Source organism: Phyllobates terribilis, unplaced genomic scaffold (genome assembly GCF_046119375.1).
Source record: "Phyllobates terribilis strain yellow unplaced genomic scaffold, ASM4611937v1 Scaffold_7__3_contigs__length_470593459, whole genome shotgun sequence".
In the NCBI taxonomy this organism is placed as follows: Eukaryota; Metazoa; Chordata; class Amphibia; order Anura; family Dendrobatidae; genus Phyllobates; species Phyllobates terribilis.
Genome location: NW_027362767.1, coordinates 289,133,233 through 289,158,023, shown reverse-complemented (window position 1 = coordinate 289,158,023; position 24,791 = coordinate 289,133,233). Strand labels below are relative to the sequence as shown.

General features: G+C 40.7%; 1 protein-coding gene across 4 annotated transcripts in view; it reads right to left on the bottom strand.

The window, feature by feature from the left end:
- The window catches only part of EDA (ectodysplasin A), a 174,875-nt gene that overhangs the window by 39,791 nt on the left and 110,293 nt on the right, over positions 1-24,791 (bottom strand). The window lies entirely within an intron of this gene.

Here is a 24,791-nt window from a genome sequence, read left to right as displayed (position 1 = left end):
CGTTTTTTTTTTTCCTCGAACAGTCTATCCGAGGAAAAAATTGGACACATGCATAGCCCCATAGATCAACATTGGTCTGAGTGCGATCTGAAGATCAAACTTGGTCTGAGTGCGATCTGATGCTTTGTCGAATCGCCCTAAAACCAAAAATACGCTCATCTGCACCTGCCCTCAAGAGCACTGTGGCACACACTTGCCATTTTCTCAATTAACTCCAGGAGGTAGCCACCAGTGATGACCTTCCAACAGCCTTGAAAAACTTCCTATGTATTGTAAGCACCGGTCAGTTGTTGTTTTTTTCTTCACACTTCCGGTCCTGGGTTTAGGTTAAGGCTCCGGTGGAGGCCAGTGTATCTGGATACAGCACTCTATCATTTTTTTTTCTTACATCAAGCAGAAGCAACACAATCCGATGGGGTGTGCTTTGGTCAGTGCCCTGTCGAAAATCAAATGTTGGCCCAACTAAGCACATGCCAGATGAAATGGTGACACGTGGTACAATGATGTATCAAGACTGTTGGTTTAGGTGTACCTCCCGTTATAGAGGAAATAAAGTGAGCAAAATAATCATTTTTCTAATTCCCATACTTCATATTACTGTGCAGTAGGAGACGCGGCATGACATCACATCATACATCCCTGGCTGCCCTACTGGACATGAAAGCTTTGGAGACACAGCATCCCACTCCATCTCCTAATGCATTCATGCACAGCCTGCAGAACAGATCCCATCCAGTCCACGAGGCTATTTAAAAGCAGAATTGTCAATACAAATGATTTAGAAAATTATTATTGGGCAAACAACTTTTTCCCTATAACTGTAGGTATAACCCCAACCACACCCCTGATTGACAGGTTTCTATGTACACTGTGCATAGGAAGAAAGCAGGGGTTTGAATGAGGGAATTCAGAGCTCAGCATTCAAGGGACTGGTCATTTGCAGCAGATAAAACAGCCATTTTATCAAAACTACAGCAAGTAGCTCAGTAAGTTATAAAACACTGGAATCAGGGTCTCTATCCCTACATCATGCTGCTCTCCGTTTGGTTAGCAAAACCCCGGTGCCAGTTTCTCTTTAATGGAGGTCAGCAGCAGACACATTTTAATATCAACTATTCAGAGACAAAAATGTTAGACTTTGCCATTTTATCATTGAGGAAAATGATCCAATATCACATCTGTGATTGGCAAAAGTATTCACCCCCCTTGGCATTTTTTGTGTTTTGCTAGCTCACAACCTGGAATTTCAAAGTTTTTTCAGGGTTTGCATTAGCTCAGGTAAAGAACATGCCTAAAACTGTGAGCATTTGGTTTTCTTTTTATTGTGAAGCAAACAACACAATGGAACAAAATAACTGAAAACTTCAGTGTGCATAACTATTCATCCCCTAAAGTCAGTATTTTGTAGAGCCTCCTTTTGCGGCAATTACAGCTGCAAGTCGCTTTGGATAAGTCTCTATGAGCTTTCCACATCTTGTCACTGGGATTTTTGCACATTCTTCAAGGCAAAACTGCTCCAGATCCTTCAAGTTAGATGGTTTCCTTTGGTGAACAGCAATCTTCAAGTCTGACCACAGATACTTAAGGACTGGCCTTTGACTAGGCCACTCCAAAACATTTACACAATTTCCCTTAAATCACGTGTGTTGCTTTGGGTCAGTCTTGTTGGAAGGTGAACCTTCGTCCCAGTCTCAAATCACTGACTGACTGAAACAAGCTTTTCTCAAGAATATCCCTGTATTTCGCACCATCCATCTTCCCCTTCGACAACCATTTTCCCTGTGCCTGCTGCTGAAAAACATCCCCACAGCATGATTCTGCCACCACATTTCACTGTGAGGATGGTGTTTTTGGGGTGATGAGCTGTGTTGGTTTGGCGCATGACATAGCGTTTACATTGTTGGCCAATAAGTTCATTTTTGGTCTCATCTGACCACAGCACCTTCCTCCATACATTTGGAGAGTCTCCCACGTCTTTTGGCAAACTCAAAACGAGCCTTACAATTTGTGTAAGTAAAGGCTTTTTTTCTGCCCACTCTTCCATAAAGGCCACCTCTATGGAGTGTATGACTTATTGTGGTCGTATGTAGGGATGGGCGGACCAGTGGAAGTTCGGGTTCTGGTACCTAATCCCGAACTTTTGAGAATGTTCGGTTCGGGTATCAGAACAGTACCCGAACCCCATTGAAAATAATGGAGACCTGAACTGGTAAGAACAAAACTCTCACACACTCTGTTTTGGTGGCCCTCTCTTGGCAGGTTTGTTGTGGTACCATGTTCTTTCTATTTGAGGATAATGGATTTGATGGTACTTTGGGGGATCAGAGATTGGGATATTTTTTTTTTTTTTTTTTATAACCCAACCCTGACTTGTACTTCTCAACAACTTTGTCCCTGACTTGTTTGGAGATCTCCTTGGTCTTCATAGTGTTGTTTGGTTAGTGTAGTGGTGCCTCTTGCTTAATGGTGTTGCAGTCTCTGTGGCCTTTCAGAAAAGATGTGTATGTACTGACAGCCCATGTGACACTTAGATTGCACACGGGTGGACTTCATTTCACTAAGCATGTGACCTAGGAAGGTAACTGCTTGCACCAGAAATTTTTAGGGGCTTAATAGCAAAAGGGGTGAATACATATGAACATGCCAATTTTTAGTTAATTTGACCCCATAAATTTATTTTATGCGTATATTTTTCCTCACTTAACCAACTTAGACTATTTAGTGCTGATGCATCACATACAAATCGGATTACAAAAACATTTAAACACAGGTTGTAATGTAACAAAATAGGTAAAAAGCCAAGGGGGAGGTAGGTGGGTGAATACTTTTGCAAGCCACTGTAGATGGTGGGACATGCAAAGTCTTTGCAAGTTTGCAGTGAGGAACATTTTATTGCATTGTTCCTGATTTTTAGATGAAGCTGCTCACTGACGGGTTAACATCTGACGATCTTTGGTTCTAAGAGATTCTGGCTCTCTAACATATTCTTTATGTATAGCCATGTGACTGAATTGAAAGTTGACCCTGCCGCTGTTTTTCATTAGTGGCACTTATTTTTGCAGCCTTTTGTTAACCCTGTGTCAACTTTTTTTTTTTTTTAGATGTTTTCTTGCCATCAATTTCTACGTGAGTGTAATTCTTCAAATAAAATGGAAAAATATCTAAATCTGACCTTCTGATCTGTGTTCTATGTTCTGTTGTGAATAAAATATGGCCATAAGAGATTTCTAAATCATTACATTATTGTTTTCGTTACATTTTAAACAGTCTCAACTTTTTTGGAATTTGGGCTGTGTATATATAGAAATAATTACAATCAAATTCTTACCTAAAACTATTCATTTATATTGTATTGAAGTCTTGTCTAATACTGAAAACGGGAAAGGTGTACTGTTTTAATCAATCTTTGGTGGCCTGATGTGTCTAAGATTTTTGCCTTGAAACAAAGATTACCTCTGTTTCAAAGGGAAACCCTTGCTGTTTCAAAAATACATGTTTAAAGTCATGACTAGAGTGGATCTGAGCATGATGCTCGCAAGAACAAAGAGTATCTTACTTTTTGAAGTGAATGCCCCATTTACTCCCAGAGCCAATTAACTATGATCTTAAAAACATATTAGACATTGTGATTGGTTATTAAATATGAGAAGTTGATGTATTATTCATTTTTTTATGTAAAAAATTCCTGTTTGAAATATTGGAGAAGGTGTATCAAAACAGTCTTTTCTGCCCATGGTAATCACAGTCAATCTTTCAATGTGCCAGACCAGATCCAAAAATGAATGCCAACGTTCCCTCGTGAAGGCCTCTTGCCAACGTTGTCCATTTAGTCTCCAGCCCAATCTCTGATTGTCATTACATCCAAAACAAAAGTTACTCATCACTGAAGAGGATAGACCTCTATTCTAGCGCCCATTACTTCACTTAATTTTTCATCTGGAGACCACACGGGCAACGCCATTAAGGAACCTTTGCAAAGAGGTCACCCGAACCTACTCCTGGATTTATGATGTGAGCCGATATACTCCACAGTAGCTGGACTCATCTAGTCTTCATTCTAGGTACCCTAACAGCTTGGCGTTACATTGATTTTGTGGTGGAAGCAGTGGTACAAACATTTTGATTGTGCTAGTGTGTGCAGTCTGCATGGCCTAAACATGCTACCAGTCTACAGCATCTCCGGACTGGTCTCTCATCGAGCACATCTGGGACGTCATTGGCTGGTAACTGCAAATGGAGCTGCCAGCAGCAGATCTTGATGAGTTGGTCAAGTACATTCAGTGTGGCAGATCATTCCACGGACAACCATTAGTAACCTCATTGATAATATGGCAAGGCGTTTAAGCGTGGGGATTTCTGCGTGTGGTGTTCATACTCTATATTGAATAAATCAAGATATTTTGAAAATGTTGTTTCTCTTTTTTCATCACTTGCATAGTAACATTTCTATCCGTTCTGTGATTTCCATTATTCCACAAATATTCCTTCTTGGTGTTGGAATTTCAAAGATGAAAAGTGTGTGTTAGAGAGCAGTCAGACGACTGTATAAATCGGACCGAAATCAGAACGAAGTGCATGGGCTATCCCGATCCGAACGTGGCAGCTGCATAGAAATACATAAAGCTATCACTCTCTGTTCAGGAGCACTGATGGCCAATCCATGCATTGCGTTCCATCCTCGGTCCTATTTTTACGGCCCAAAATAATAATTTGCGTGCACTCTGTCAGAAGTGGAGGTGCTGATGTAATAGGCAGCGAGTGCCCCTTAACTGTAGAGGATTAATTCATCGCACACTCAAATGTCATGAATGCAAAATACATTTATTAATACACAGACAATTTATTCAAACCAAGTTGCAGGGCGACAGTGGTAAGACATTTCGGCCACAATGGACGTATGCAGTCTATATACCTCCATTACCCATGACAAAGGCCTGGAGGCTTCCTCCTACCTTCTCACACAGTCTGACCTGTCACCTGCCTCTGTCCAATTTTGCCTTGAACTCCTATCACTAGTTCTCCATGAGAACTTCTTCATATTCAGAGACGAGTTCTTTATACAGGAACAGGGCATCGCAATGGGCTTGAATGTAGAGCCAGCCTATGCTAATGCCTACATGCATGAATTTGAAGTTGACTTTGTCTATCCCAACGAGCTCTTCCTTAGACACTGTACCTCATATCACCGCTATATTGATGACATTTTTCTCATGTGGCAGGGGTCAGCGGAGACACTCTCTTCATTCCTAACCACCCTTAACTCTATCAGACCAGAACTACAATTCACACTAAATTATAGTCCGCAACAAATCTCCTTTCTGGACACAATGGTAATCTGCGGGGATAACGACATCCTTTCAACCGACCTTTTTTCTAAACCAACCGACTGCAATAGCTTATTGCATTACACAAGCTGCCACTCCAAGGCCACTCGAGATGGCCTTCCTCGCTCCCAATTCCACAGGGTCAGGAGAATTGTCTCTAACCCCGACACCCTCCCCCTACGCCTTGAGGAGATGTCACTTAAATTTCAGGAGATGAACTACCCAAGTCGACTCCTTTCAGATGAAAGATCTAGAATACAGGAACCCAGACCGACCCAATCCCCCTCCTCCAAACCAGAGTGGGTACCCTTTGTGCATAACTATCATCCACTCATGTCCAAAGTCCACACTACAATAAGGAAACATTGGCCCCTCCTTACCAAAGCATATCCCCACATTCCAGCCTTTACCACCCCGGCCCTGATGTGCATAAGGAGAGCCCCAAACATCAAGGATTAGATCATTAGGGCTGACATAGGGAGCTCACGTACCACACCTTCACAACGGCTACTGAGTACCTGCAGGTGCGGGACCTTTCCTTGTCTGAGCTGCGCTGCCTGCTCTAATGTAATTAAATCAGGCACCATTACGCACCTCAGGACCGGCAAAAGTTACCCCATCAAGGGATTCCATACTTGTGATTCCAATTTCGTCATCTACGTAGTTAAGTGCCCCTTTAGCCTTCTCTATGTGGGTGAGACGACAACATGTGAAGGACCGCATAGCAAGTCACAAATCAACCATTAGATGCGGTAAAATATGGTTACCACTACCAGACCACTTTACAAAAGCGAAGCACACTGTAGCGCAACTCCGCTTTCAAGTCATCGAACATGTTCCAAGACCTAGGAGGGGTGGTCATCATGTGAAATTACTAAAACAACGGGAAGCATATTGGATTTATACCGTGCAAACCCTTGCGCCTAATGGTTTAAATAGAGAAATTGACTGGATTTATTGACTCACTGGTTTGTTCCCTCCACAGACACACTGAATCCATCCTGCCCCATGGGTGAGTGTCTCAATCCTTACGTATAATATTATTTGTTTATAATGCTTTAAGGTGCCCCATGAACCACCCATGTGACCATCCAATACCATTTAATACTCTATAATTGTGTCCCGGCTACACTAACACCATTCCAGCAGGCCACTCCCCTTATTTGTACCATCCAATACTGACTCATTATGTTTGTTAAGTACCAGGACAATAATGACATGGGTAACATACTGTGCCCTAGGGAGATATATATATATAATGCCTCTATTCAATACACCTAATGTGTCCAAGCAATTCTAAATGCATCTATACAGCGCTATATTGCATAGCCTGGTCCCCTGCACATGCGCCACTGCTCAGTCTCCCTGACAACCACCTTGCACAACATGAGAAGTAGCACCATGTGTGTAAACACAGGCAATGCCTGGCCATCCAATCACGCAGTGCGGGGCCGGCGGAACGTCACTTCCGGTGACACGCCCCCATAACAGTGATGCACTTCCGGTCCGGCGTTCCCCGCCGGTGTATAAAGCACAGCCTCCCCATTATGCCATCTACCACGGCCCAAGCAAGGCGCAGGATCGCCGCTATGCCCCTCCACACCACCAATGAATGGCACAATCTCTCCTGGGACCTACACCCTGACGATACAGGGACTCCACATGACCACATGGTAAGCTACTGACCAGCCACCATAGGATGGGCTACACATGTCACTATGAGTATACAACTATCTTTAACTCTCCATACTATTTTTCTGTAGATCCACATGGCTCTGCATCACTATTGGACCTGGTTGAGGTAATCACCCCAGACAAACTTATCATCTGACTAGCACATCATGGGTAACATACTTAAACTGTAACATCTTGATATTGCAGCCCTCCTCTTTCCTGGACTTTAGTCCTATTTTCAGACTCTAAACAGTTTCAAACCACCCATACAAGTAAGAATCAATCCCTCTTTTATCTACTATATACTGTTTATGGTTCTTCTATCCCATTTTGTGTGTATATACTGTATATACTATGCCTAGAAACTAATTATATGTAACCCCAGCACCCCGTCCCTCGTCTTTCCTTTCCTCTACATCCCTTTCCCCCCCTCTCCACCCCGCCCTCCCCTCCACTCCTACCTCTTCGTCATACTTCTCTGTAACATGATTGGAACTTTGAATAGAATGTTACAAATTTGGCACTGACACCATGTATCTTCTTTTTTAGTAAGCGACTAAATGATTGTGGCCGAAACGTCTTACCACTGTCGCTCTGCAACTTGGTTTGAATAAATTGTCTGTGTATTAATAAATGTATTTTGCATTCACGACATTTGAGTGTGGGATGAATTAATCCTCTACTATTTATACGGCCGTCTGACTGCTCCCTCAAAGTATTTACCAAAGTAAACAAATAAATGTAAAGCAACACTCCAGCAGTTTCTTTTATTGTAGCGCTGGAGTGGTGCTGCTAATCTAAGTTCTCTGCCCCTAGTAAAATATACTTACCAGCTCCCGCCTTCATCTTTTATTAGCACCGCTCCAGCCGGCCTTCAGCAGTTTGTGACCTGCCCGATTGCTTCAGTGTTTGCTGGGTGAGCATGAAGTCACAAATCAATGTAAGTCTATGAGAGCCAGAAAGAGACCAGAACAAGGCCCTTATAGGCTTACACTGAGAGAGCTGGTGACCATTACCTCTGACTTCCGGTCAGAAGTTGCGGTCATAAGATGGTGGAACAAGACTGAAGCAGCACCGGTAAGAGCTGAAGGCAGCTGGGAAGTACTTTACTAGGATCAGGGAACTTAGATTTACTAATCTAAGTTCCCTGATCCTAGTAAAGTACTTCCCAGCTGCCTTCAGCTCTTACCGGTGCTGCTTCAGTCTTGTTCCACCATCTTATGACCTAATCTAAGTTCCCTGATCCTAGTAAAGTACTTCCCAGCTGCCTTCAGCTCTTACCGGTGCTGCTTCAGTCTTGTTCCACCATCTTATGACCGCAACTTCTGACCGGAAGTCAGAGGTAACGGTCATAAGCATCACTTAAAGCACCACTCCAGTCCTGAAATAAAAAAATACGCTGGAGTGGTGCTTTAAATGACTGAATATGTGTTGCATCTGAGAACACTGATGGATCAACACAATATAAAATATAAAGTAAAAGCCTCATGATTCTGTTTCGACCTTGTAAATGAGGTCTGACCATTGAAGTGTACATTGATGTCCTCTAACTTTGATTGTATGCTAAGTATTTCCATCAGTATCACAGCCTACTAAATTACTATGCAAAATATTCTGGTATCAACACAAATTTGGGGAAAAGAAGTCAAGGGTTTTTCTGCTACTTTTTCAAAGGCTAAGGATTTTTATAAACAGAAAAGAAAAGCAAAACTTACCAACAGAATCCACCCCTCTACCCAAATGCTAACACTCGGACATTGCCTGGAATGTCTGCGAGGACTGAAAGTGATGACATCTCAACCACCGGTCGCCAACCGTTGAGGCCACTGGGTGGCATCAAGGTCAGGTACCAGGTGGACCATAAGTCATCAGTTCTGGCCTCTGCAGAGACAGTCATATCAGAAGCACTGGCGGAAGGTGTATTCCAGCTGTAACTAATGCTTCCTATTTACTAATGAACCCTACTCTGTGTAACCTTGATAACTCCTAGTAGAAGGATGCCCACAATGGAAAGCAGTCTTGGCAGCAGCACCTCAATAAAACATGAAACATATCATGTGTTGTCAGTCTCCCGAATAGGCTTTAGTGAACAAAGGCATTATTTATGCCACGGAAACCAAACCGAGTGAACATCAGCTGTAAAATAAAATCCTCATTATTTTTGGGCGTTTGTATTTCTTCTATCATCCTCAAGTGAACTATTCCGAGCCCGAATATTCTTGAAATAACAAGCGTGCACAGTGCGCCGATCACAATGCAGAATGCATTCATTAACACAAGACTTGCAATCAGCAAAGTTTTCTTTTGCCATACCAACATATTTCCTCTCTTAACATAATATATTGGATTTGATTAATTATCCCAACATTCTCTACACAATGCTCAGCAAGTATCCGTTTCATTGGGGCGGCAGGAATTCCACAAACATTCTAACATGCAATATTTGTTTAGTTTAAAACGGCAGCAACATTTCTATCATTTTATAGAATTTCACTTTCACTTGCAGACGTTACATTCCTACGAGCTGCGTGCTGAGTAGACTGGATAAAATATTGTGTCTTTAGATTAGTAAACAGTGGAGAAACTAATAACTATGGCAAAGCGAACATGTGTTAAATGGATGGAACAAATTAGCTTCAAAGCACAAAAAAAATGTAAGCAAATTACAAGTTAATGTTTATTACAAGTACTCAGCTGTAGTATTTTCTGAAGGGAAGGAAAAATAAATCCACCAATTGAATGCAGACACTTTCTAGGAGTAGTAGGCGAGCTTGGAGGTTAAACAAACTCCAGGCTGCAGACTTACTATGTATTCTATTTTAACCCCTTCATGCAGCGGCCCTTTTCCGCTTTTGCGCTTTCGTTTTTTGCTCTCCTTCTTCCAAGAGCCATAACTTTATTTTTCCATCAATATGGCCATGTGAGGGCTTGTTTTTTGTGGGATGAGTTGTACTTTTGAATGACCCCATTTGTTTTACCATATAGTGTACTGGAAAACGGGAAACAAATTCCAAGTGCGGTGAAATTGCAAAAAAAAAAAGTGCAATTCCACAGTAGTTGTTTTTCTGTTGTTTTTTTTTTTATTTATTTTTTATAACATGTTCACTAAATGCTTAAACTGACCTGCTATTATGATTCTCCAGGTCATTACGAGTTCGTAGATACGAAACATGTATAGGTTCTTGTTGAAAAAAAATCCAAAGTTTGTTTAAAAGAAAAAGTCGCCATTTTTCGGGATCTGGGGCCGGGTGAGGGCTTATTTTTTGGACGTCGAGCTGACGTTTTTATTGATACCATTTTGGGGAAGACAAGATCTGTTGATCGCCCGTTATTGCATTTTATTGCAATATTGCGGAGACCAAAAAAACGTAATTCTGGCATTTTGATTTTTCTTCTCGTTATGCCGCTTACCGATCAGATTAATTCTTTTCATATATTGATAGATTGGGCGATTCTGAACGCGGCGATACCAAATATGTGCATATTTGACTTTTTTTTATTGTTTTATTTTGAAAGAGGAGATAGGAGGGTGATTTGAACTTTTATTTTTAAAAACATTTCTTTTTTTTTTATTTTTCACATGCTCCCAAGGTTTCCATGGGAGACTAGAAGCTGTGATCATCACAAAAATGCTCACTTGCTATGAGCACCAACCCCTGGGCGGCACTCATAGCATCACGGCAATGACAACTGCAGGGGTCTCCTGCAGACCCCGGGTTGTCAAGTCAACCCATTGGTGACCCGTGGTCATGTGACACGGGCGCCGATGGGCAGGGTTAGTGACGCGCTTCCGCCGTGGCCATGTTAAATGCCGCTGTCTGAGATTGATAGCGCCATTTAACATGTTAACATTGCGATTCCACCTGCGGCTGTTAGGGGCACATGACAGCTGGTCAGATCAGCTGTCATATCCCTGGGAAAGGTGCGGGCTCAGCGCCGGAGCCTGCATCAAAGGGGGAGACACGACATGCGCCGTACATATACGGCGCATGTCGTGAAGGGGTTAAAACACTGTATGATGGATCTGATACATTTTAGTATTTTTGCATTTATGCTGGATTAAGGTCTCCTTCAGACATTAGTTTTTCATGCACAATTTCTGTCCGTGTTTTTCACGGCTAGAACTCAGTCTGTTTCTGTTCAAATATCGGTATTTTAGCGGACCGGGTGGTCTGCACAAAAACACAGGAATGTTTTATTTTGATCAAAGTTAAAATTCACCAATGCAAGCCTATGGGGCCGTGAAAATAACTGGACATCAGTGGGATGCCATTCGTGTGCTGTCCATTTTTCACTGACTGTTTGACAGGAAGATCACGGGAAACCTCCATAAATTTGTAAAATTTTTTTTTTGCATAACAGAAAAACTGATGAAACCATGGCAAAAACTGACCAAACACCGGAGAATATCTGCTCCAAAACTGATGAAACTCGGACCATTTCTTTGGCGTATAAGAAAAATCACGGTCATCCTGCTGAGGCCTTTGAAGAACCAAACACACACTCTTGCAACATTTTTTGGCACCGTTAATAGATCATGGTATTGAATTATTCCCCTCAGAATCACATAATTAGTACTGTCAAAAAACAAAATAAAAAAAGCCACAAAACAATCCCAAAAAAGGCAATACATTTTAACACACACAAGTTTTTTAACAGGAGGAAAAACAAAAAATATCAATGAAATAAAAATGACACAAACTGCCTAAAAAAGTCATACCTTGACTATGCTGCGAATTTCAAACAGAGCCCCAGTGACTCACTATAAATAGTAGTGGTTTTGGGTCATGTGTATATGTACATCTTGATTTTGGCTTGAGAAAGGCCCAGTATGGCCAAAAAGTCGCATGTACGTTTTTTTATGTGGACATTGGTGTCAATAAAACTTTTTTGAAGGATACTACCCGGGGCCTTGGATTCTTGCATTATTCACAGTTTTTACAACTGAGTGGAGAGTTGTACCAAGTCTGCAGGGGACACGTAGTGCTGCACTGGATATACCTTTTTAAAACTAAATATCTTTTATTAGCAAATCCCAATCATTTTATTTAGAAAATTAATCCTATAGAATTTAAATATCCGCTGTCTTGTTACTCTGATGGAAACCTGCAAGAGAATTTAAATAGGACAGGTACCTGAGCAAGTGCAGTAGGAAGTTCTGCTGCTGTGACCATGAGATCGCTTGATAATATGTGGTATAAGGTCACCTCCAGGGTAAAGCAGCAGCTCAACATTCAGATAGACAGAGTGGTCAGTAGTGTGACCTCAGCACCCCTGGTATCTCCTGTGTTATATCAGATAGACATGGTGGACAGCAGTGAGCGCAGCCTCTTCTTACCTCAGCACCCCTGGTGTCTCCTGTATTATATCAGATAGACAGGGTGGACAGCAGTGTGAGCAGTCTCCTCTTACCTCAGCACCACTGGTATCTCCTGTATTATATCAGATAGACAGGGTGGACAACAGTGTGAGCAGTCTCCTCTTACCCCTCAGCACCACTGGCATCTCCAGCATTAGATCAAAAAAACATGATGGACAGCATCTCCAGTATATGATCTGAATATCCACTGGGATATTCATATGCATAAGGGAGGGTGGGCGTCGTTCCCTACTGCACACATGCTCACATTCACTATTAACGTTCTCAAATAGTTTCAGTTAGAGATGAGCAGATTGATTCTCAGGACTCTGGCCCAGCATCAGGTCAGTGGTACCTGGGCTAATCTCTTACCTTCTGGTGTCCCAGGCATGGCTTTTGATTAGCGGGGTCTGGCGTGATGTCATATTTGCTTAACTTCACACACAACATTGTGCTAGCCCTAACAAATCAAATGCTGCACCAAGGATGCCGGAGGGTAAGAGATTGACAGGCCTCCGATCTAGCAGCCAAGTACCACTGACCTACATGCTGGTCCAGGGTCCCGCAAATCAATTCAATCTGATCCACTCTAGTTTGTCAGAGTAACAATAACACGGCAATTTTGATTCTATAGTGATTACCTCTGTAGACAATTACAAGTGTGATTTGCTAATTAAAAGTATTTAGAAAATTTATAATTAAATTTACATTTTTTTTTTCCCCCAGAGAATTTAAATGACCAAAGCAAATTTAGCATACCGAATTAATTATATCCTTTGGTTGCTTTAAAAGTGGTGTGTGAAACAATTGTCGTCTTCTTCTGTTAACAATGGTTACCTCCAAGGAAACACCTGCATTCATCATTGCTTTGTACTTGCTTGTAAGATTGCCCTTAAATTGACCATTTATGGGATCGAGTTCTTCAAAGTGAAAGGTTTAATTGTTAAAAAAGTTTCAGGGCATCCAAGCAAGTCCAGCAAGTGCTAAAACGGTTTCCTATAGAAGGTTCAGCTATGAGATCAGTTGAACACAAGTGCACAGCTTGCTCAAAAATTTCTCCAAAGTCGCCCAGGAGCCATTTTTCACGACAAGACCAGGCCGCATGTTGCCCATGCCCATGGCCGGTAGCATCTGCTGCTGTTCAGCAAGGCAGAACACTCCTCAGACAACCATTAATACCATCACTGACAGCAGCCCAGGTGTGTAAGTGCGGGGATTATTGTGCATGAAGCTCATACTCGATACCATTTTTTCATCATTTGCATATCAGTAACATGTCTATCGATTCTGTGATTGCCATAATTCCACTACTTCTCCTTTTTGGTGTTCTAATTTCAATGTTGAGGAGTGTAGAAACATACATATAAACAAGAGTGTTACAAATATCACTTATATACCACTACACATTCCTGTACTGCAATAACTGACATGTCATTTAAATAGGTAACAAGTATGTAATAACCTCACGAACACACCTAACACATGCACAAAAAACACAAATTCAACGTGGCTACAAATTCACATCTTGTAGAAGAATATCATGGTATATAACAAGTATAAGTTTACGGCACCATCATTTTTTATTTGTTCAATTATTTTCCTGGGACATTATATAGCTACAAAGTTTAGCAGCACACTTTCACACTACATGTCTCAAGTTGGTTTGGAAGGATGTAGACATTAGAATCCCCACAAATCATCCTATGTCAAGGTTTCATAGGAATCACGGGATTTGAGTGGATGTAAAATGTCAAGAGGCACATTGTAAATGTTAATTACTATTTTGTGTCATATGAATCTGTTTATAGGGAAGAATTATTAAAAGTTTTTTTTTAATAAACTCAAAACATGTCAATCTAAATTTGCTATTAACATAAAGTACTATGTGGCAGGAAAAAAATATATCCCAGAATCACCTTAAAAGTAGCAGCCCATTTTTTTTTTAACTTCATTCTGTCACTAGATTCTCAGCAGAGATTGGTAATTCCTAATATATTGCAGTCATCATATTATACAGCGCTGTGTACTTACAATTGCTCATTTTGCCTTTCTACCAAGTTAATTCTTCTCTTTTCCATTAGGTCTATGTCATATGTCATCACATGATTAAAAACAGACTAGCTGAATCATTCTAATCTCTATGTAGAAACAGGAAGTCTCATTTCCCTGCATGAGTCATCATTAGAACTCTAATTCTACATCACTGTAAAGTCCCTGCAATAACCCCATCCTCACCTGACCTAAACCAGAATAAGAACTTGTGGGCTCTTCTTAAATAGGAGATTTACAGTGAAGGAAAACAGTACATCTCTCCATATAGTTTCTGGGAGGTTGTGGTTGGTTCTGCTAAAAAAGTTGATCGTCAGCATATTAAGAAACGAACAGACTCCATGGATGGAAGACTTATGATAGTTATTGAAAAGAAGTATGGTTATATTGGTCACTGATTTTTTTTAATCTTATTTCAGAAATCTATTTTTATACATTGTGAGGGGTTTGTGATTATTCTCACGTTAACAGATGAAAATAAACAATTGAGTTGGAGAAATGTATGTTTTTTATTTAGTTACATTATTATTCTGCACACTAAAAGTTGCCCACTAACATAGATATTCTCCTAAGAGAACAAACCTTGCTTTTTCTTAAATATTCTAGTTCATTAGCCTTTTAGGATTGTCCAACAGCACTGTAGTTGTTCAATAGTAAAATTTCATCTACATGGAAGGTTAAAAAAAAAGTTCTAGAATTGCAGTTTTTGTTTATTCTGCCTCACAAAAATATGACGTTTCCTAAAACGTACCAATGAAAATGACATCTTGTAACACAAAAAACAAACTCTCACAGAGCTCTGTAAATGACAAAATGAAAAATAAAATTAATCAAAAATAAAAATTGGCTAATAATTGTGCACAGCGTAGATCCTAAGATCCTCTTACTCAGAATCCTTGGCATTGCAAGCTAGTCCAACATTTAAAAAGCCAGAAGGATGTGTTCTCTGCAATACTGCCTATGATAACAAGTCCATATTATATATCTTCCTTACTGAGTATAGAGTGCCTTGAAAAAGTATTCATACCCTGTGAACTTTTCCACATTTAGTTTTTCACATTACACTCACAAAGTGAAATGTATTTTATTGCGATCTTATGTGATTTACCAAGACAAAGTAGCAAGTACCTGTGAAGTGTAAAGGAAATGATACATGGTTTTCTAAACAGTTTAAAAATAAAAATCTGAAAACATACATTTGTATTCAGCCCCCCTGAGTCAATACTTTGTATGACCACATTTTGCTCCAATTACTGCTTCAAGTCTTTTGGGGTCTGTCTCTACCAGCTTTGCACAACTGGAGGCTGATATTTTTGCCCATTCTTCTTTGCACACTCGCTCCATCTCAGTGAGATTGGATGGAGGCGTCTGTGATCAGCAATTTTTTAAGTCTTACCACAGATTCTTAATGGGGTTTAAATCTGCCCTTTGACTGAGACATTCACACACATGAATATGCTTTGATCGGAATTATTCTATTGTGGCTCTGGCAGTATGTTTATGGTCGTTGTACTATTGGAAGGTGAACGTATGCCCTAGTCTCAAGTCTTTTGCAGCCTCTAACAGGTTTACCTCCATAACTGCCCTGGATTTAACTCCATCCATATTCCCATCAACTGTCACCAGCTTCCCTGTTCCTGCTGAAAAAAAGCGACCCCCACAGCATGATGTTGCCACCACTTTGTTCAATGGTGGGGGTGGTGTTTTCAGGGTGATATGCAGGGTGTCAGTCTTTCGACATACAAAGCAATTTGCATTTAGTTCAAAAAGTTCCACTTTGGTCTCATCTGACTAGAATACCTTCTTCCACATGTTAGCTGTGGTTTCCTTTAAAAAATGTCTTACTTCTTGCCACTCTTCTATAAGGGCTTTATTTGTGGAGTAATAGTTGTCCTGTGAACAAATTCTCCCACTGAGCTGTGGATCTCTGCAGCTCCTCCAGAGTGACCATGGGCCTCCTGGCTCCTTCTCTAATTAGTGCTCTCCTTGCTTGGGATGTCAGTTTAGGTGGACGGCCATGTATTGGATGGTTTGCAGTTGTGCCATATTCCTTCCATTTTTCGATGACGGATTTAACAGTGCACTGTGAAATGCTCAAAGCTTGGGGTATTTTTTTTCTATAACCTAACCCTGCTTTACTTTTCTTCACAACTTTATCCCTGGCCTGTCTGGTGTGTTCCTTGGTTTTCAGGATGCTGTTTTATTCCTAATGTTCTCAAACAAACCTCTGAGGCCTTCACAGAATAGCTGTAGTTATACTGAGAATAAATTGCAAACAGGTGGGCTCAATTTACTAATTATGTGAATTCTGGTGGCAATTGGTCACTCAAGATTTTATTTAGGGGTATCAGACTACAGGGGGATGAAAACAAATGCACATCACAATTTTTCAGATTTATATTTTTAAAATACTTGCTACTTTGTCTTCTTTGTGTGTATAACGTATAAAAATGTGGAAAAGATCACAGGATTTAAATACTTTCAAGGCACTGTATACAGTGAACAATATATTCTCTTTACTCATTGGTGAAAGATACTCTCCAAAGAAGAGAAATTATTAAACCTACAGGGGTAAAAAGAAGTATATGATATAAAATACTACCCCAGCAAGCCCTTTGTTCTGAGAGCAAGAAACTGCGATGCCGATTCTAAACGGATTCAGAACTTAAGAGTTGAAGCAGGAGCAGAGAAATCTTTGTACGAAAGAAGGAAAATACGCTAGAAGTCTGACACCACAAATTAAGACAATATGTCGGGAGTTGGGACCATTTCATCTTTTACTAGGTCAATTTATAGGTGTGCTTTTCAGAGACGCAGCTCTGTTTCAAGCAATGGAAGACATGATGAAAGGAATGAAGCACTTAGAAATAAGCCATCTACAATATTAAGGCATTACAGTATATTATCCAATGGTGTTAAATCTAGCAGTTTGTCACGTTTTACAGTCTTTATCCTGCTTAAATATAAGTAATTGACACTAACCAGATGGTAACGCTGTTCATGTATTAAGACACTTCCCAGGTAATTCCTTGCTTTCCTCTGTGAACAGTTTATTTGAAGTCATATCAAAATAAATTCTATTGAACCACATACAACGAGAGTGGTGTTCTCGCCAAGCTTAGCACCCAGTGCAACTAATACACACTAAAAGGGCTATATATAACAAGTGCACATAAAGATAGGGGCTAAGTGAGAAAAAGCTTACAACATCTTGTTCTGATGAAGTACTTTATAGTATGAGTATACTTTATAGGATTGGACTAAAAAAAACATTAGGAGTAACATGACCAGCTTTAGAGACTGGCATACGGCGTAATTACACAGAGCTTCCATTTCTTAGGGGTTTTGGGTTTGTTCCATTGGTATTTCCAGTGATTATCATTTACACTGAGTATTGTGTCCAACAATAGAAAGAACTGCCACGTTTTTGTCTTCTCCTGACTTTGGCAAATGGCCACTTCCATTGGCAGCCACATAGACCATTACTTCCACCATGTTTGGCAGATGATGTTCTAGGCTTCAGGACATGAGCCATTCCTTTCCTTCTTCATACCATTTTCCTTCCCATCATTTAGGTACATGTTAATGTTGGTTGAATCTGTTCATAGAATCTTGGAAGAGCTTTTTTTTTTTTTTTTTTTTTAAAGATACTTTTAGAGAAGCAATCTGAACTTTCAGTTCTTCTATGGTACCAGTGGTTTGCACTTTTAGATAAGCCTGCCAATAAGAATTTCATACCCACAAATAAGGGCATGTATAAAGATGCTCTAATGTTTATTACACCATTACCTGCGTTTTCAGCAGCTGTGGAGCTCAAAGGGTTGGGGGGGATGCATAACATTTTTTTTATCGTTACATAATTATGTAGGTTGAAAAAAGACCATCAAGACCATCATACCATCAAGTTCAATCTTTCTCCACCGGTTATACAGTCTATCTCACTAGATTTATAACCCACAATCCCATTAGTTATAAGAAAAGCATCTAGTTGTTTTTTTTTTTTTTTTTAAAAGCTGTTATAGTGTCGGCCATTACTACCTCTTGTGGTCGTCATTCCACAGTCTGACTGTAAAGAACCCTTTCCTATTTAGCTGCAGGAATCTCCTTTCTTCCACCCATAATGAATGCCCCCTGGTCCTTAGAATGGTCTTTGGAAGGAATAAGTCATGGGCTACGCCTTTGTACTGACCACACATATATTTGTACATGTAAATGAGATTCCTTCTGAGGCGTCTTTTTTTTAAGCTAAACAAGCTCAACCTTTACAACCTCTGATCATGAGAGGCCTTCCATCCCTTGTAATAATCTAGTTGCCGCCTTTGAACCGACTAACTCCTGAATATCCTTTTTAAAATGTGGAGCCCAAAACTGGATCCCATATTATAGAACGGTCTTACAAGTGCTTTAAAGAATAATCGATTGGGTCATGAGATTTTCTCTCTTTTTATACACCCTAAAATATTGTATACTAAAATCAGATACAGCAATAAAAAACAAACAGCAATGCAGGTTTTTTTTTGCAAGAGTCAAGAGGGATATAATAATACAATAGATGAGCCCTATCGTAAAAGGAATAATAAATACATTGTAATTCGAGTTTTGTCAAAAAATGATGTATAAAACAGACTCAGATGGTTCATAAGGAATACATATTGAGGAACCCAAGGTGTATGATAATATAAGATTATAGCCAAGGGACAATCAAGCATGTGCAAATATATCATGATCTAGACCAGTGGTCCCCAACCTTTATTACCTTGGGAGCAGCATTAATCTGATAGATGGTTGTGAGGCACATTCAGAGCCACCAACACCTTCCCAGTAGTGACACCCAGAGTCCCCCATCACTGGTATGTCAGCAACACTTTCCCCACAGAAGACACACTGAGACCGTGTGCCTTCTTTCTTATAAGCAGTATACTTGCATCCAAGGGTTCCCACTTCACCCCCATTTGGTATTCTTGCGTCAAGCACACCCACCAAACAATCACATCCAGCTTCAAGCACCTCATCTAACTGACACAAAAAAAGGCTTTAGTGTCAATTTTTTTTCGTCATTTCTTTCATGCTGTATTTTTTTTTCCACATTTTCTACAAATTTTATTGGACTTTTTTCCCCCTTTTTTACTTCGTCCCACCATAGAACTTTATCTTTCACTAGTCTGATAGCTGGTCTAATACCCTGGAATATTCCTGTACTGCAGGACATTCGACCTGTAAGTCCTACACTGACAGGAGGCCTGGTATACCCTGTTCCGGTTGCCAATACCTCCATCAGCATCCTATTCACGCTTTTTTGGGGTACCGATAAAGTGAAAGAGGCAGCTCCCTCTCTTTCACAACCATCTACATGATGTGGTTGGTTGCTATTGACCACGTCATGTAAAAGCATTAAATAGCCACGATCGGTACTAGCACCGATCACAGCTGTTGCAGTAGGGTGTCTGCTATAATATACAGCTAACACCCAGTGCAGACGGCGGTTGCTTTATTCCCAAGCTGCCTCCATCACTGCACCATTCATGGACAGCACTTTGCAGGAGCTTCTTGCCTGCTGTGCAATACAAGTACAGTAAGATGTAGGAAAGGGGTTAAAATGGGCGCTTTACCACTATAGACATTCATCACCTTTCCATATGATAGATGAAAAATATCTGATCCATGGGGGGCCCACAATCACTAGAGTGGAGGTCTCAAGCCCCCCATTTCTTCTCACTTACAAGACGGCATTAAGGGGAACTTTAAATGGAGTTCTGGTCGAATTTGAGTAGCACTAGTCTACTGAAAGTCAATGGGACACAGGCTGGAGCGGCCGGATGCATGCCTGACCACCACTCAGAAAAAAGGTATCCTCGGAGACTTGGATCCATGTACAAGTGATCAATGGGGGACCAAGCTGTGGGCCCCCCAAGGAAACAAACATTTATCCTCTAATCCATGTGCTGCTTTTCTTGTTGTCTAGGGCCCATTTTCTAGAAAAAAATGAAGTCAATGCATAATCCTTAATATAAGAGGCACAAGCCTGCCATAATAAAACACAATTATATGTTTCAGAATAAAGTTAGCTGTTAGACATTGGGATTTCCATGTTTTCATTATTCTCGACAACTAGCTTCTACTTTTCTATAGCAATTACGGTACTTAAGCAGGAAGGCCGGCAATGCTGAATATGCAACCTAATGTGGATATTAAACAATGTCGTCTCCGAGGACGCTCAATCATGAAAAGTAAATATAAATGAAAAGGATTATGATGATTCCTGATTCAAGCCTGCCCTGCAGCAATGTTTATCCACATCAGGGCTCGTTTTATAACCCTGGACTCGCTGCACAATGGCAAAGCAGCCGGTTAGCAGTATTATTCTAAACCGATGTCAAATAAAGAACAGAAAGCTCTCTGATGTTTCCGAGAGATTTTATAATTGTCTAATACAAATGTAAACACTTCTCAGCAGAACAAGCTAAGCATGAGTAACTAAAGGGAGCTTGTAGGGTGTCTAAAGCATCTACCTGCCCTCCGTACATTGTGAAGGTGAATCCAGCTTCCCAATATGCCTGATACCTGAGACAATAGCTCTTATTATTGGAAAAAATAAACTTTTAATACCCTCCTCAGCATACGCAAATGACCATTGTGGCGGTGGGACTTTCCAATAATCAGAGCAGTCCGGCTTTAGAGACTGGGCATGATTGACATCCTCCCGACTTGCTGTGCTTAGGAAACAAAGACGCATGCACAAGACTTCACAGAAAAGACAACGCAGCCAGTCGGGAGGAGACATTATAGGGAAGCTGTAAATTTCAGGAAAACTAAAACCCAAAGGCTTACAAGTGGTGGATCTTACACCCGTTTTAGAAAAGGAGGCAACTTGTAGTGCAAATTTCTTGAATGGTCTGGTTTACTACAGAAACCGCTTTCCTGAGGTCTCATTCAGACGTCTGTTTTTCACATACGTGTTTTATCTGTGATTGTTCACAAAAATGTTTTAGGTAGCTGGATAGGAAGTGTTTCTGCGGAACACGATACAAATATTGGTAAACAAATTGTAGCTTTATTGTCAACGCGTTTCAGAGTCCACTGACTCCTTCTTCAGGACATCTTAATCAATAGTTTATGTATGGTTGTCCTGTGGAAGGAGTCAGTGGACTCGTTGACAATAAACCTACAATTTATTATTGTGTTGTGTTCCGCAGAAACACTTCCTATCTTGCTACTTAAATCTACGGTTTCATGGAAGCTGCTGAATCTAGTTCTCAGGCTCTATAGTGTTGTCTCACGCAACCACATAAGTTGAGCGGTTCTACTTCTAATTATCAACCTTTTTAACGAGGATAAGACCATATTGCGCTCTTGTATTACTTTACAGTTCACTAAAATGTTACTTCTACAAAACCTCGTTTAAAAGTTGTAACATAACATTCCACAGATTTTCATGCAGAGGATTTTCAAATTTGCAACATGTTCTATCAATTGCTGATATTTTTTCCACTTTTTGGTTGCAGTTTCACCATTTGCAAGGCAAAGATTAACTACAGGCATTGGAAGGTTGCCTGTGTATCTGAACTGACCGCCCTGGCACATCTCCGACCATCACTAGAATTTTTCAGACATTGTCACATGCTAAATCAAACACAGTTTACAGCACGTTATTCCAGAAGGGATAGTTCTGCAGCGGGCAGCATAACGTTTAGTATACAATTATCCTTGGACAGGATTCAGATCTGCTCATTCATAAACACTACAACACTTCAGCAGAACATGCATCACCACCTACAACTTCACTACAATAACCAGAAAAAGCAGGAGACATATTTTACATTTCTTCGCTGGCGTAACTTCAAGGGAAATGACTTCCTGCAGTAACATTTTCTCTAGTTATACAAGAGGAAATGAGGCATAAAGCAATTTTTCCATTCGTTTCACACAAATTTCATGAATGTAAAATATTTCTGTACGTTTTCTACTATCTTAACTGTTAAATGAAAAAAGGCAATCATCTAACTGTTCAGTACAGTGTTTCCCTAACCAGTAGCAAGCAGTTGCAAATATTAGAAGACTAAACCTGGCTATACATTTCAGATGGAAGGCCTCTCGTATGATGAGAGCTTGGAAACGTTGGGCTCGTTTAGCTTAAAAAAAAGACGCCTCATAGGAGATCTCATTTATATGTATAAATGTGTGGTCAGTACAAAGGACTGGCACATGACGTATTCCTTCTAAAGACCATACTAATGACCAGGGGGCATTCATTACGGGTGGGAGAAGCTAAATAGGAAAGGGTTCTTTACAGTCAGAGCAGTCAGACTGTGGAATGCTGACCAGAAGAGGTAGTAATGGCCGACACTATAACAGCTTTCAAAAAAGGGGCTGGATAACTTCCTCGATACAGGTAACATTGTGGGTTATAGATAATTTAGTAACAAAAAAAAAATGGATAATTGATGGAGAAAGGCGGAACTGGATGGACCTAGGTCTTTTTTCAACCTATGTAACTATGATTGCTGTCAGCCAAACACTAGACTGTCAGCCAGCTATTCTTCTCAACCATCCGCACCCCACACACGCTTAGTGAAATTTACATGGTGTTCTCTAAAGGCAGAGTAAGCCGCTGCCATACATCTCTGGCTATCAGTTATGTTTGTTGATGTGGTTCCACAAATTCCAGCATTTGCTTTTAGTGCTTTAACCATTTAGCCATCTCCTTTATCAATAGCGGATTCCGTTTTCCACTATTTTATGGTTTTCTTCAATCTGCATTCTAGTGATCGGTATCTTCATCTTCAAGTTTGATGTGGTGCCTTAAAAGGAATCTGTCAGCAGGATGAACCATCCTAAGCCTTCCATATGGGTATGTAGTTAACAGGAAGCTGAATAAAATGATACCTTGATATCTGCCATGCAATGTGTTATTCCAGAGAAATCCACGTTTTTCTTATATGTAAATAAGATGTTCAGAACTATGGGCCGGACATAGATCTCCCTGAGAATCTGCCTCCAGGGATAGAAGAGGTGTTACCAGTGTGATGGCCGCTCTCTGCTCTCACTGCAGAGCTGTGTGTGATTATACCTGACATCTGCAGGTTCCGCTCAGTGCTTTAGCTTTCATCTCACAGGCAGACAGGGCTACAATACAGCAGAGCTGTGAGAGCTGCAGCTGCTAACCTGTTTGTTATGAGACAAAGTTCAGTTCTGCTGTTCTGTGTTTTCATTACATGTTTAACACTGGTAACTTCCCCTTTCATTTATAATCATCTGTGGAGGCAGATTCTCATGTAGATCAGTGTCCGGCCCATAGTCCTGAACACCTCATTTACATACAAAAAAAAATGGATTTCTCTGGAATAAGACATCAGATCGCAAATATCAAGGTATCACTTTATTCAGCTACCTATGACCTACATGCCCATATAGATGGCTTAGAAGGGTTGATCCTACAGACATATTCCAAAAGGTTAAATAACAAAATCCTTATAATCATCATACCACTTTCCTCTCCGTCCCCTCCACCCGTTCAGTCCTCGCCACATCTTCAGATCCCCCATAGCTCGCACTGGAATCCCCAATCTTCTCAAGCTGAGCCAGGATTCCAGCTGTCATGAGGTCCAGGAGTGTTCTGCAGAGGTCACGGCGCACATCGTGACATCATAACGCCAAGACCTTCTATGCACTTGCGCAGAACCCTCCCAGGCATAATGAAAGCCAGAAGTCCCGACACGGCGTGACAGGCCCAGATATCCCAGCGGGAGATCAGAAGATGTGGCGAGGATCAGATGAGTAGTGGTATGTAGCAAAGGTGTCAAAGCGGTGAGAATTTTTTAAATATTTTTTACATCTTACATTTATTATGCTCTGGTGTCTTGAGAGAAAAACTTCTTCATAAATCAAATTTCCCGAAAAAAAAAAAGTGCAAACAAATTTGAATTTTGTCTGATCAGCTCATCTCTAATTCCAAGTTAATATCATATACAACCAGGGCTGTGGAGTCAGTGTTGTGGAGTCAGTGTCAATTTTGGTGGAATCGGAGTCTGTATAAAATGGACCGACTGACTCCTAAAATAAATCATAGAATCATAGAATAGTAGAGTTGGAGGGGACCTCCTGGGTCATCTGGTCCAACCCCCTGCTCAAAGCAGGATTCACTGAACCATCTCAGACAGATGTCTGTCCAGCCTCTGGTTGAAGACGTCCATTGAAGGGGAACTCACCACCTCTCATGGCCGCCTGTTCCACTCATTGATCACCCTCACTGTCAAAAAGTTTTTTCTAATATCTAATCTGTGTTGGGTTCAGTAGTTCAGTGCAGGATGAGCTGTAAATGTTTTCATAAGAATTTGGGAAAGTTATGAAATGTCCTATAAATGTCTGTTCTGTTCCTGATCTAAGGA